Consider the following 11,202-nt stretch of genomic DNA (forward strand, 5'->3'; position numbering starts at 1 on the left):
ACCAATTAAAAATTTAATTATGATCCCTCTTATTTTGTTAAAATAACATTTAGCAGATTCTGCATTTGTTCAGTACCATGGAACTAAATATAATACTACATTACATTAGCATCTGATTCCATGCACGGTGCCTTCTTGACATTCTTCTCGACTGCAAATTTCAATAAAGCTACATAACAGATCGAGAAAAAACAACAAAAACAGATGAATGAAGACAGTGAGAGAAAGGTAGAGATGGAGCTTGTGCCATGAAACCCTCATGTGGGTACATAAACATTAAGACCATGGAATGGAAAAGAGCATATTTGAGTGTAAACTGATGATCATATTAAAGCTCTGTGGGCTCACTCTGCGGCCCGTTACTGCTTTCAAACACGGACTTCCACGTTTTACAGAGGGGGTTTTCTACTGGAGGTTTGGCTGCTCGGAGTGGTCTTTGGACGACGGCCCCTCGCTGGCACGGACAGACACTCGGCACAGACCAGGATGTTTCAATTACAGTCCACGTGACGAGGGAATTCAGCACCACTGCCAAAAATGACAGAACAGGCGCAAATGTGAAGCAAAGAATGCGGCAAACTGCAAAACCGGTAGACATATTGCTCGAAAGCAAAGAGGCACAAGCTATTTTCATCTGCAATATCACAGAAAGCAGTGAAACAAAAGGCTTCACTAACAAAGCTTTCCATAGAGACTTGACACTGGTGTTAGTATCTATTTACATACTGAGAATGCGCTTGCAGCAATTTGCATAATGTTTTTCTGTAGCCGAGTGCTCTGGGGAGCTGCATTGTAACATATTGGTGCTTAATGAACTCTGAAAAAATTGATTTTCCACAGAGTAAATTAAGAAATGCATTATAGCTGTTAAAGCAATCTTGGGGGAAATCTGAGACTTCCACGGCAAAAGTATGCTTAGAAAGTAATAAATTACACGTTACACTTATTTGCTTTAATTCATGCTAATTTCACCCAATTAATGTATCACAGAATCTTTGTGCACGGTCACAAGAGATTTAATTATTTATCCAGGGATTTTGTTTTTCTTCTTGTATGTTTGGTGCGTACGTGTGAAAGCGTCTACCTCATAGCACGCATATTCGTTGAAGTGTTTATGCTAATAAAGGCCTGATGTATTTGCACCGCTGTCTTAATGACTGTGTGTTTACTTTATACCCTGATACTCTGTTATATTTATTGAAGCTTTAAGCGTGGCTGTGTTCCAAATCACACTAATAGTATGTACTTCTCTGATGATGAAGTGCATACTTTTTGAATATGTAGTAAGACAATGCAACAGTAGCGAGACATAATAAACTCCCTCGTCACATTCTGTTTGAGTTCAAGCATAAAGAATTAAGCTAATCCAAGTCATTTAACTTGTAGGTTTAGAAGTCAACACTAAAGCAGCTTTCCCACTTTGCTTCCATAATCTGACATATTTCAGACAAAATAGGACATCCAACAAAAAAAAAAAAAATAAATAAAAATCAGGAACTATGAGCTCTTTTATTCTTTCATCTGAAAGAATCGAAACAGAACAATTATGCTACAAACTTCTCTTTTATACCACAAAGAGCTGTGGGTAACATACGAAATAAAGAAAACGCACATACAGAAAAAGTATGAATCTGGTTTGACATAATATGATTATGAGATGCACCAAGTCTTATTTTGCATAACGGATAGCACGTGAACTGGGATACATCGGATCTCATGCACTACTAGGGATGCACCGATACCATTTTTTCAGAATCGATCCGATACCAAAAATTCTGAGTATCGACCGATACCAGCGCAGTTTTTTTTTTTTTTTTTTTTTAATCAAGTAGAATTTCTATACCTCTGTGTTAAACTGATAATAAGAACTGAAGAAAAAAAAACAATAAAAAAATATATGATCATAATCTGACATAAATGCTATTATAAACTAGATTAGTGGATAATTCAGCAGTAAAATTTAGTCTAGAAAAATCACGAGTGCACAATAATTGTATGAAATCTGAACAGTTTGTGAAAAAAACAAACATTTAGTGGGGAACAAATTAAGAGACCATAATTGTAACACTAACTCTGGTAAAACTTTACACATTGCTCTTTGTATTGTTGTAAAATACATTCATGAAAAACAAGATAACAAAAATATCAATTAGTTGAGACATTCTATACGCACAATATCGGCTTTGGATCGGCCTTGTCTGACCGATATACCCGATCCGGCAAAAATGGCATACTGATACTGAGTATCGGATCGGTGCATCCCTATGCACTACAGAAAATGTCTTTGTGTGCTGAAAAAGAAAGAGAGAGAGCAAAATTGAGTAGGGAAACCCCTTCTGAAAACCCCACAAAACAGCATTTGAATCTCCGTATTTCGCTGTGATTTTCAGAGTGCAAGTCTAAAACAGAGGCCGTGGTGTGTCTGTGTCCAGGCCACAGTGCACTTCCCGTGAACGACATGGACAGGAGATCTGCCTTCCTTCCTTTTCTCTCTGGCACATGCTGATGAGTCACTGTTTACAGTCTTTTCAGATCTGCTGCCCTCAAAGCAACCTTCCTGACAGGACTTTTCCATTCACTCAGAATCCGAGCATGTCGAAGCCTGACACTGTGAACCCGAACAAACCCTTTTTACAATCTAAGGTTAAACTCTTCTTCTTCTGGGCCATGTCACCATGAAATTAAAGCTAGCTGTCCATAAACACACTCACACACACACACACACACACAATTTGCTTGCGACTCACTAAAAGTCCTACATTAGGCATCTGTGGACAGTTTCAAACACTATACAAGCCAGTTTTGATGTTCTAAAGGCATCGAGATACACATCATTAAAAGCCACAAATTCTGTTGCACATGCTGGAAAACATCTCTCTTGAATTAGAGCTTTGTTTACCGCCTATAGTGAACAAATTCCTTTTTTTTTTTTTACAGTCTGCATTTATGCACTACTTAGGAGTCTTAGCAGTGCATGCAAACCAAACCATTCCTGCATCCGAAATCGCATACTGTATAGTAGGTGCTACATTTGATTTGAAACTTACTTTGTGATCGTTAAAAACAATGTTCTATAAAGTATGAATGAAATTCAGACGTACCACATCCGCCATGTAGCCATGGTCATGTGACCCGAGGCGTTCACTTCCATACACAACCCTCTCCCGTGACCTCTCGGGATGGTAGTGTCCATCGTATGCACACTTCAGAATCTTGCCTTAAGTATAGGTCATCCAGGTACTTTTCGTTTACTGTTTTATGAATACTATGAGTTCGAACTGCATTCGGACGCAGTGCATGCGTTTGGTTTTTGATGTATTTTTATCTCGGACTTGAAAAATATTTAACTAAACTTTTCTAGTAATGCATTTTTCATACATTTGGGACTTGGGCATGTTTTTTTGCCAATGAAAATATTGTTTTCTTGAACACATGGGATAGAAATGCTGCTTTATTTGAAAATAGTTTTTGCAATATTTAGATTTTGTGCTAAAACTACATTTGGAACATTCAAATCTTTTTTTTTTTTTTTTTTTTTTTTTGTTGTGGCCAAATTACCATGTTTCTGTCTTGAAAACATTGGGATAGAAAATGCTGCTTTATTCAAAAATAGTTTTGCGATTTTTTTGTGTGCATACATTACATTCAGAACATGGAAACAAAGCTAACTCCCGATGGATATAACCAAGCAAGTTCCTACTTTTTTGTCATGGCATATCCTTTTTCCCTCTGAATGATCACATTATGGAAAATGGGATACAAAAGCAGTTTTATTAGGACAAACAAACAAAAAAAAATCATCCCACAATTGACACGGTATAGCCCTGTCAAAGAGTTTTTAGTCGCAGACTAAATGAAGGATAAAAAAAAGCCCCTTTCCCTAGCGACAACTTCAATTTCTGCGGCAGCTGTGACTGTCCCATTCTCCTCGTATTGATATTAAAAAGCTTATGTGCTGCTGGTTTTTCCAGTAAATTAGAGAAAACAAAATCTCCTGATTAGTCAATTAAGTGGCACATTAGTCTGGGACTTCATTAAAAGATAGGGCAGCCTCTTTAAGGATATGCTACAATGTGTACGGAATGTTTAAACAGGAAATTGAACAAATGGAGCTTGTTAAAACTCGCTTGAGTCACTTGACATCTTACACGACTGCAACTAGGGCTTCACAAATAGAATGTCAGGCCGCGGCGCTCCCCGGATCTCGCTATGCTAATCTGGGACGGGCGAGAAGTATAGTGCCACGCAACACCAGCTGGCACAACAAGATGTAAACACTCATGAAATCACAGGCTTAGCGGCCCGAAGAGCTGACGCAAGCACAGACGCGCACGGATACACTTCCGCATGGTCAGGCACATAGGTAACCCTGCTTGGATTGCACTTTGAAAGATTGAGGGAACCTAAAAGACGTAATATAGGGAAGAAAAATCACAAATGAGATCTCTTTGAAAGCACAATTGTTTATCTTAAGACAGTAATGAAAGCAAATGGTGATTTTCTTGCTCAAATCTCAGATGTTTCTCCTCTCGGTTGTGGCCTAATGGTTCGAAAGTCGGACTTGTAACCCAAAGGTCGCAGGTTCGATTCTCAATACCGGCAGGAAATGACTGAGGTGCTCTTGAGCCAGGCAACTAACCTCCAATCTCTCCCACTGCTCCGGGTGTGTGTCCACGGTTTGCAGTGTGTGTGTGTGTGTGTGTTCACTACTCCAAAAGTGTGCACACTAACTTGGATGGAAGAGACAAATTCAGAGAATGGGTTACCGCTTGGCATTCACGTCACTTCACTTCTTAACAATGGTCTCAAACTGTAGTGAAATTTGCTAAGACACAAAAGTGTGCAATAAAAATTCAGATCTCAATTTAAACAAACATTTCTCAAATGTTCTCGCAATCTACAATAAATGCTATAGGTATTAACTTTTCCTTATGCCAATAAATGTCTCTTTTCATCTAATATTTCTTTTCAGAAACATCTGAGAAGCAGGAGTCTAACAGTAAGTCTCTGTTTGCTCTGCATTTACTCTCATTTCTCTCCAGGAAAAACAATAAAGATACTGAAGTTTCCTGTAAGCAATACCAATTAAGCTTTTAATTCTTACTGCATGTCAACAATTGCATCATTTTCTTCCTCTTAAGACCAGTTTGATATTAAAACATAACTAAAATCCAATGACAAAGCAACCACTGAATAATAAAATGTCCCTCTGGGTAGACGTATAACTGCTCATTGACTTCCTCAGCAGTTGCGAAAATAATAATAGCAATCAGGTATATCACGTCATTTTCAGGAAATGGCGACAGTAAATTCACAGAAGATGGTCCAGTCGCGGCGCCACCAAATTCATATCCGTAATTTAAGAGACGAGAAAAAGGCGGATATTTCCTTTTGAGGTGGAATAAATTATGCATCATTTCATTCCAAAGAGAGGTAATATTATACTGGCTTTGTCTGTCCTACTTCATAAATCCTGAGCTTTAAAACACTCACGAATGCACGCACACCAACACGATCCCTTTCACGCTAACACACACACACAAAAGACACAAATTTTGCCAGTGCCCTGAGATTTAGGAGCCGGTACACTAAAACATCACAGTTCACTGGCTGCGTTGCCGTCTCAGCGTCACATTCTATCCAGAACAATGCGACAGCTGACAGCTTGCACAGAGATTCATCACGCTAAGCAGAATTATTTCTGCCACGTGCTAATTTATTAACAACCTGTGCATGCTCTAATGTAGTAAATTTGCATATACATTTTTAACCTGGAAGCAAGATCATGAATATTCCTCAGGCAGTGGAGTATTTCTCTTTGTTAGTCACTTTCAATTCTTAGAAGAAGAACTGAGATGGGAAAAAGAGAAGCCACAATCGCTCCAATCTTGTGCAAGGCACGTTTTCTTCCAGGGAAGCATTCCAGTCCTTCCTTAACCTTTTGCTCAGAACACAGCAGAATCTGACATTAAACCTTTTATGCTGCAATTTACTGCATCCACATGCGTTTGACCTGAAATAACATAATAATGCAAGAAATATATCATATTCAGTAATGCAGAAGTACTGAGAGCGCAGTGGAATGAAGATGGAGATTATCTGAATGAATGAACCAGTCTAGGTCGGGGTGGCAGGTTTACAAGAAAGACCACAGGATGTGCATCTATTATAAGAGGTGGTTACACGGCGTCGGGGCACAAGCGAGAGAAGGCTGCAGGTGCACATTTCACACACCTGTGATGTTTCCCTGTATTCCCTCGCGTTACTCAGGGATGCAACGATCAGATGCAGGCATAAACACCACGCTCCTGCTGCAATGCAACAAATCCTACCTGTCAGACTGACAGGTTGCCTCTATATTGTGAATAAACAAGTATAACAGAGACATAAACAGGTGTAGCTATTGTCTGAGGAGCCTGACAAACAAATCAAGAGCATATGTAATGGTGTAATTACAGCAGCAAACAGATTTAATCGGTTTAATTATCTAACCTTGTTCTGACTGATGATGTATATAGCGCATCCGAAAAGATGAATTCGTTTTTTGTTGCTCATCATTCGATGTAAAAACTGTTAAGCTGATCAAAGAGTGGAAGTTGTTTAGTTGGTTTACTTAAACCTTTCATATTTTTCAGTGCTATTCTTTGTTTGCTGTTCTACAGATGAAGCCTCTCATGTCATCCAAACAAACTCAATGAGAAGAGGCTGGGGTGGATCTCATGAAAACATGTCCAGGCCCAGGTTCACTCCTAAAGCAAAAAATAACAATAACAACAATAATAACATCAATAAATAAACAATGTATTTTTAATAAATTATTTATTTATTTACATTTAAAAAAAAGGTATATATATATATTTATTTATTTATTTATTTATTTACATTTAAAAAAAAGGTATATATATATATATTTATTTATTTATTTATTTATTATATTTTATTTATATAAACATTTGTGTTGGTTTAAAATAACATTTCTCATTTTTATATTTAGTTTAATTTTATGTACTAATATAACAAACAATTTATATATATAGTATATGTGTATGTATGTATGTATGTATGTATGTATGTATGTATGTATGTATGTATGTATGTGTATATACACACATACACACACACACACACACACACACACACATATATGATTTTTAGTTTTAGTTATTTTAGTACATGTACAAATTAAACTAAATATAAAAATGAGAAATGTTATTTTAAAACAACACAAATGTTTTGTTTATGGCTTTAGTTTTACTTTCTGTTAACTATAATAACCCTGATATAGGGTAATTATAGCAATGAGAACCTTGGAGAAAGTAATCATGAAAATGCATTTCACAACGTAAAAATCTTAATGGTTCTAAAATAGGCTTTTTTTTTTAATACAATTTAAAAAAATATACAATTTCTTTTCTCAGTTGATTTGGGGGTTAAATACAGGTTTCATGAGATTCATACTTGCATACTCTTATCATAATTGTTTGATGTCGGTGCCAAAATAACATCAGATCTTCACACTGAAAGGCTTCAGTAAATACATGCCACTGACTCTACCACAAGATATCAGACTGAAAAAACAAAGTGATTAAACTGTTTATCTTTCATAAACCATGCCTGCCACGGCTGATTGACAAAACCATAAATAGCGAAGTATGCTGCAAGTTCAGACGTGTATTTAAAGGCCAGAAGAAAAACCGATAGCATGTTTTCTTTTCTTAACCTAATTACCGCCAAACCCTGTGGATTGTAGCAGCGGTCGAATCACAAATCACAAGCTCAAAGCATCATGGTAAACAAAACAGCCAATCATGGAGAATGACTACGGGCTATTGAGGCCTTTCATTTAAGTGATGTTAAGAGCAAACAATCAACTCCCTGCTTTGGTTCCCACAACACATCCATATCAAAGAATGACAAGTAGCAAAGGTGACATCCAATTTATAACTCAAGGACTGCGGACAAGCAAATAAACAGGCATTTCCGGACCACGCGTCAAACTCAATTTGCCTCTCCCATGGTTCAATGCATTTAGGGGGCGCAGAAAAAAAAAGTTGAAGGTGCAGAACTTTAATGCCTTTCTAATAGGCTAGACAAGCCCAGTCATTTACGTTCACAGGCAATCCCATAGTCTTGATACGCGGCTGAAAAAGTTGCAAAAATGCGTATGAAAAGTTAAGACATATGTTCAAAATACATCTCAATGTGTCTCTTTCATTTTAAATCCAAAGCCGGTGTTGTCAGCGTTCGACTTCAAAAAGGCGAACCGTAGAAACTTTGAACCACTCCGTGCCCCGTCTGTGGCTGAGGGCTTGTTTTCCTGATCTCGCTAACTACCGCTTGCTGTCGTTACATTGCTGTTGCTTCGCCTGCAGGTAAAGAGAGATTAAACAGCATGCGGTGCCCTTGTAAAGCAGCAAAGGTTTTATGGAGGGGGTCTTTAAATATTTAAGGTGTGAGTACAATGAGGCAGAGCTGAAATACAAAATACAAACCTGCAAATCATTTACATTTCATTCGCCGTGTCTATTTTACACTTAATACAATTTTTTAAGAACAAAATTCCAAAAAGGAAGATAAATGCACAATATGACAAGCTGTTTGCCGTGAGGTGATTGTCGTAGGTTAGAAAATAGATGCTTCCCCCCCCCGCCATCATCCCTGAAATAATACACAAAAGAATTAGAATAAACCATCTCCCGCTACATAAAATAGTAGGTTTTCATGTTGCCATTTTTTGCCACTTCTCAACTGTATTTCAGTAAACAACCATTTTGATCAGCAAACTCAAGATAATAATAAGAAAACAAAAATATCGAATGCAAAACATCCCCAGCCATTGTCACAGTCAATTAAGTGTGGCTAGGTAATGAGGCCATTTGCATTGTAAAGCATCCCCCATGTGTTAGGGTTTTAATGGGGACAGGACCTGAGGAGATTAATTGAGAGTGACATTTCTTGAACTCTATTTTTCCCCCTCCGTGTCTTCCACGTCTTGCCTTTGCTTACCTGACTGACAGATCTACCTTTCAAACTCAAATATCTGAAAGACTGTCCACTCAAACCCCTCATTGACTCTGATGTTTAAAAAGGGCAGGATGGTACATTATGCATATGGCTCCGGCGATGAACAGAAGTGCTTGACTTCAAGACAAAGGGTGGATTTGGTCCTGTGCCTGTGAACGTTAAAGAAATGGAAAACATCAGAAGAATGATGCACTGCCGTGGATCTACAGTCCTTATATCATTATTAGCACTTAAGAAGCCATAACGTTGGGTTAGCCAAGGCCAAGTGCCAGTAACTATCATCTTCAAATGAGATAAAATTCATATTATACTTTTGTACATTTTCAACTTTCTTTAGTGTGTGATGTTGCTGTTTGAGTATGAAAAATGTCTGCAAAGTTACAAAGCACAAAGTCACTCCAAAGACTGTTATTCTCTATATCAGTGCTTCCTGAAACACCTCGATTGTAGTCTTTTCTGGCAACACAAACGTCACAATATTACACATTTAAATAATTCCCGCCCACGACATACACGGAGAAAAGGGCCTAGTTGAGTTAAGTGTGTTGAAACTCGTGGTTATGGTGGTGAGGGTCGTGACATTTCCCAATCACACTCAAAACTGTTGACCAATCACAACACACTCATCCAACCGACCAATCAGAGCACAATGTGCTTTTCAGAAGGATGGGCTTCATAGAAACAGAAACTAAACAGAGATGCTGCAATGTAAAATATGTGAAAAAGTATGTTTTTTGAACATTCAAGCATTAAATCCTATTTTAGTAAACCCTAAAAACAAAATCAAGACTGTAAAAAAGGGTCCCCTTTCCCCGTTATCTTTGCTCTTTATCATTCAATTTCATAATACACACTTGCACAAATCAAACCGCATATTTGTGTCCTCTTATGATGCAAGCACGATGCAACTAGAACTTTGAATATGCGCTACATAAGGTGGCGGGTAACAGCAGATAGTCATTTTCCACTATCTAAGGTGGGGGTGTTGGTCACGGGTCTCTAATGACTTATTTAATATTGCAAGAGAAATGACCCAGGGTCCAAGAAGCGCTACGTCTCTCCAGCTTGAAAACAGAAACAATGGAGCCACCTTAATTGTGACATTACAAGCAGTGGCACAGCGAGGAACAGAGGGGGTTTGATTAAAAGGAGAAGAGGTGGGTGACTTTGTGAAAAGGTCACTGCACACTTACTGGACTTCTCAACTCCCCCTCTTTCTGAACAAGAAAAAAAAGTGGAAGAATATGGAGAAAGAAAGAAGAAAAAAAATCTCCCATGTGATTAGAGACGACTTCCAATATTTCCAGCAATGCCATTAGTGAAATAAGATGGTAATTTTCTGGCAGGCGGTATCTGGGCAGAAAACGACAGAAGGAAGTGAGGGGGAGGCAGCAGGTTGTGGCTGGGAACAGAAGGCAGCACAGGTGGGGTGGTGTCGAGGTTAATTGAGAGGTTAACAGGGACAAAGGTTTGTCAAAGGTCAGGGAAGACCACCATCCAGAGGGAAAGGCACCGGTTCCTCCTGACTTATGCATGTTCCTGGTGTCGTGGCACAATCCCTATTGTGAGATTGTTTAGAGAATGAGTTTTATCAAAGGCAGATATGTAGAAACCAAGGTGGCTGATGGCTAATATAATATTAAATGTCCTGTATATACAGACTACTGCTCAAAAGTATGGGGCCAGTAAGATTTAATTTAAGAAATCAATACTTTCATTCAGAAAGAACAAATTAAATTGATCTATATATAAAATCTAACTAAAATAAATGCCGTTCTGTTGAACTTTCTATTCATCAAATAATCATGAAAAAATTACCACGTTTTTTCACAGAAATATTAAGCAGTTTTCAACATTGATAATAGAAATAATTATTGTTGACCACCAAATCAGCATTAGAATGCTTTCTGAATGATGACACTGAAAACTGTGACAAGTAATGCTGAAAATGTAGCTTTGCCATCACTTGAATAAATTATTTTTTAAATTCTATTTAAAAGTTAAACTGTAAAAATATTTCACAATATTATGGTTTACCTGTTTTTATTAAAGAGAGACATAGAGACTTCTTTCAAAAAATCGTACCAAATTTAACAGAATTAACAGTAGCGTAAATATAAACATAAATATGCACACAAATTAAATGGCAGCAAAAGGGACGGTTTATTTTTATTTAAT

The sequence above is a fragment of the Leuciscus leuciscus genome, assembly GCF_965113295.1.
Source record: "Leuciscus leuciscus genome assembly, chromosome: 4".
NCBI classification, from domain to species: domain Eukaryota; kingdom Metazoa; phylum Chordata; class Actinopteri; order Cypriniformes; family Leuciscidae; genus Leuciscus; species Leuciscus leuciscus.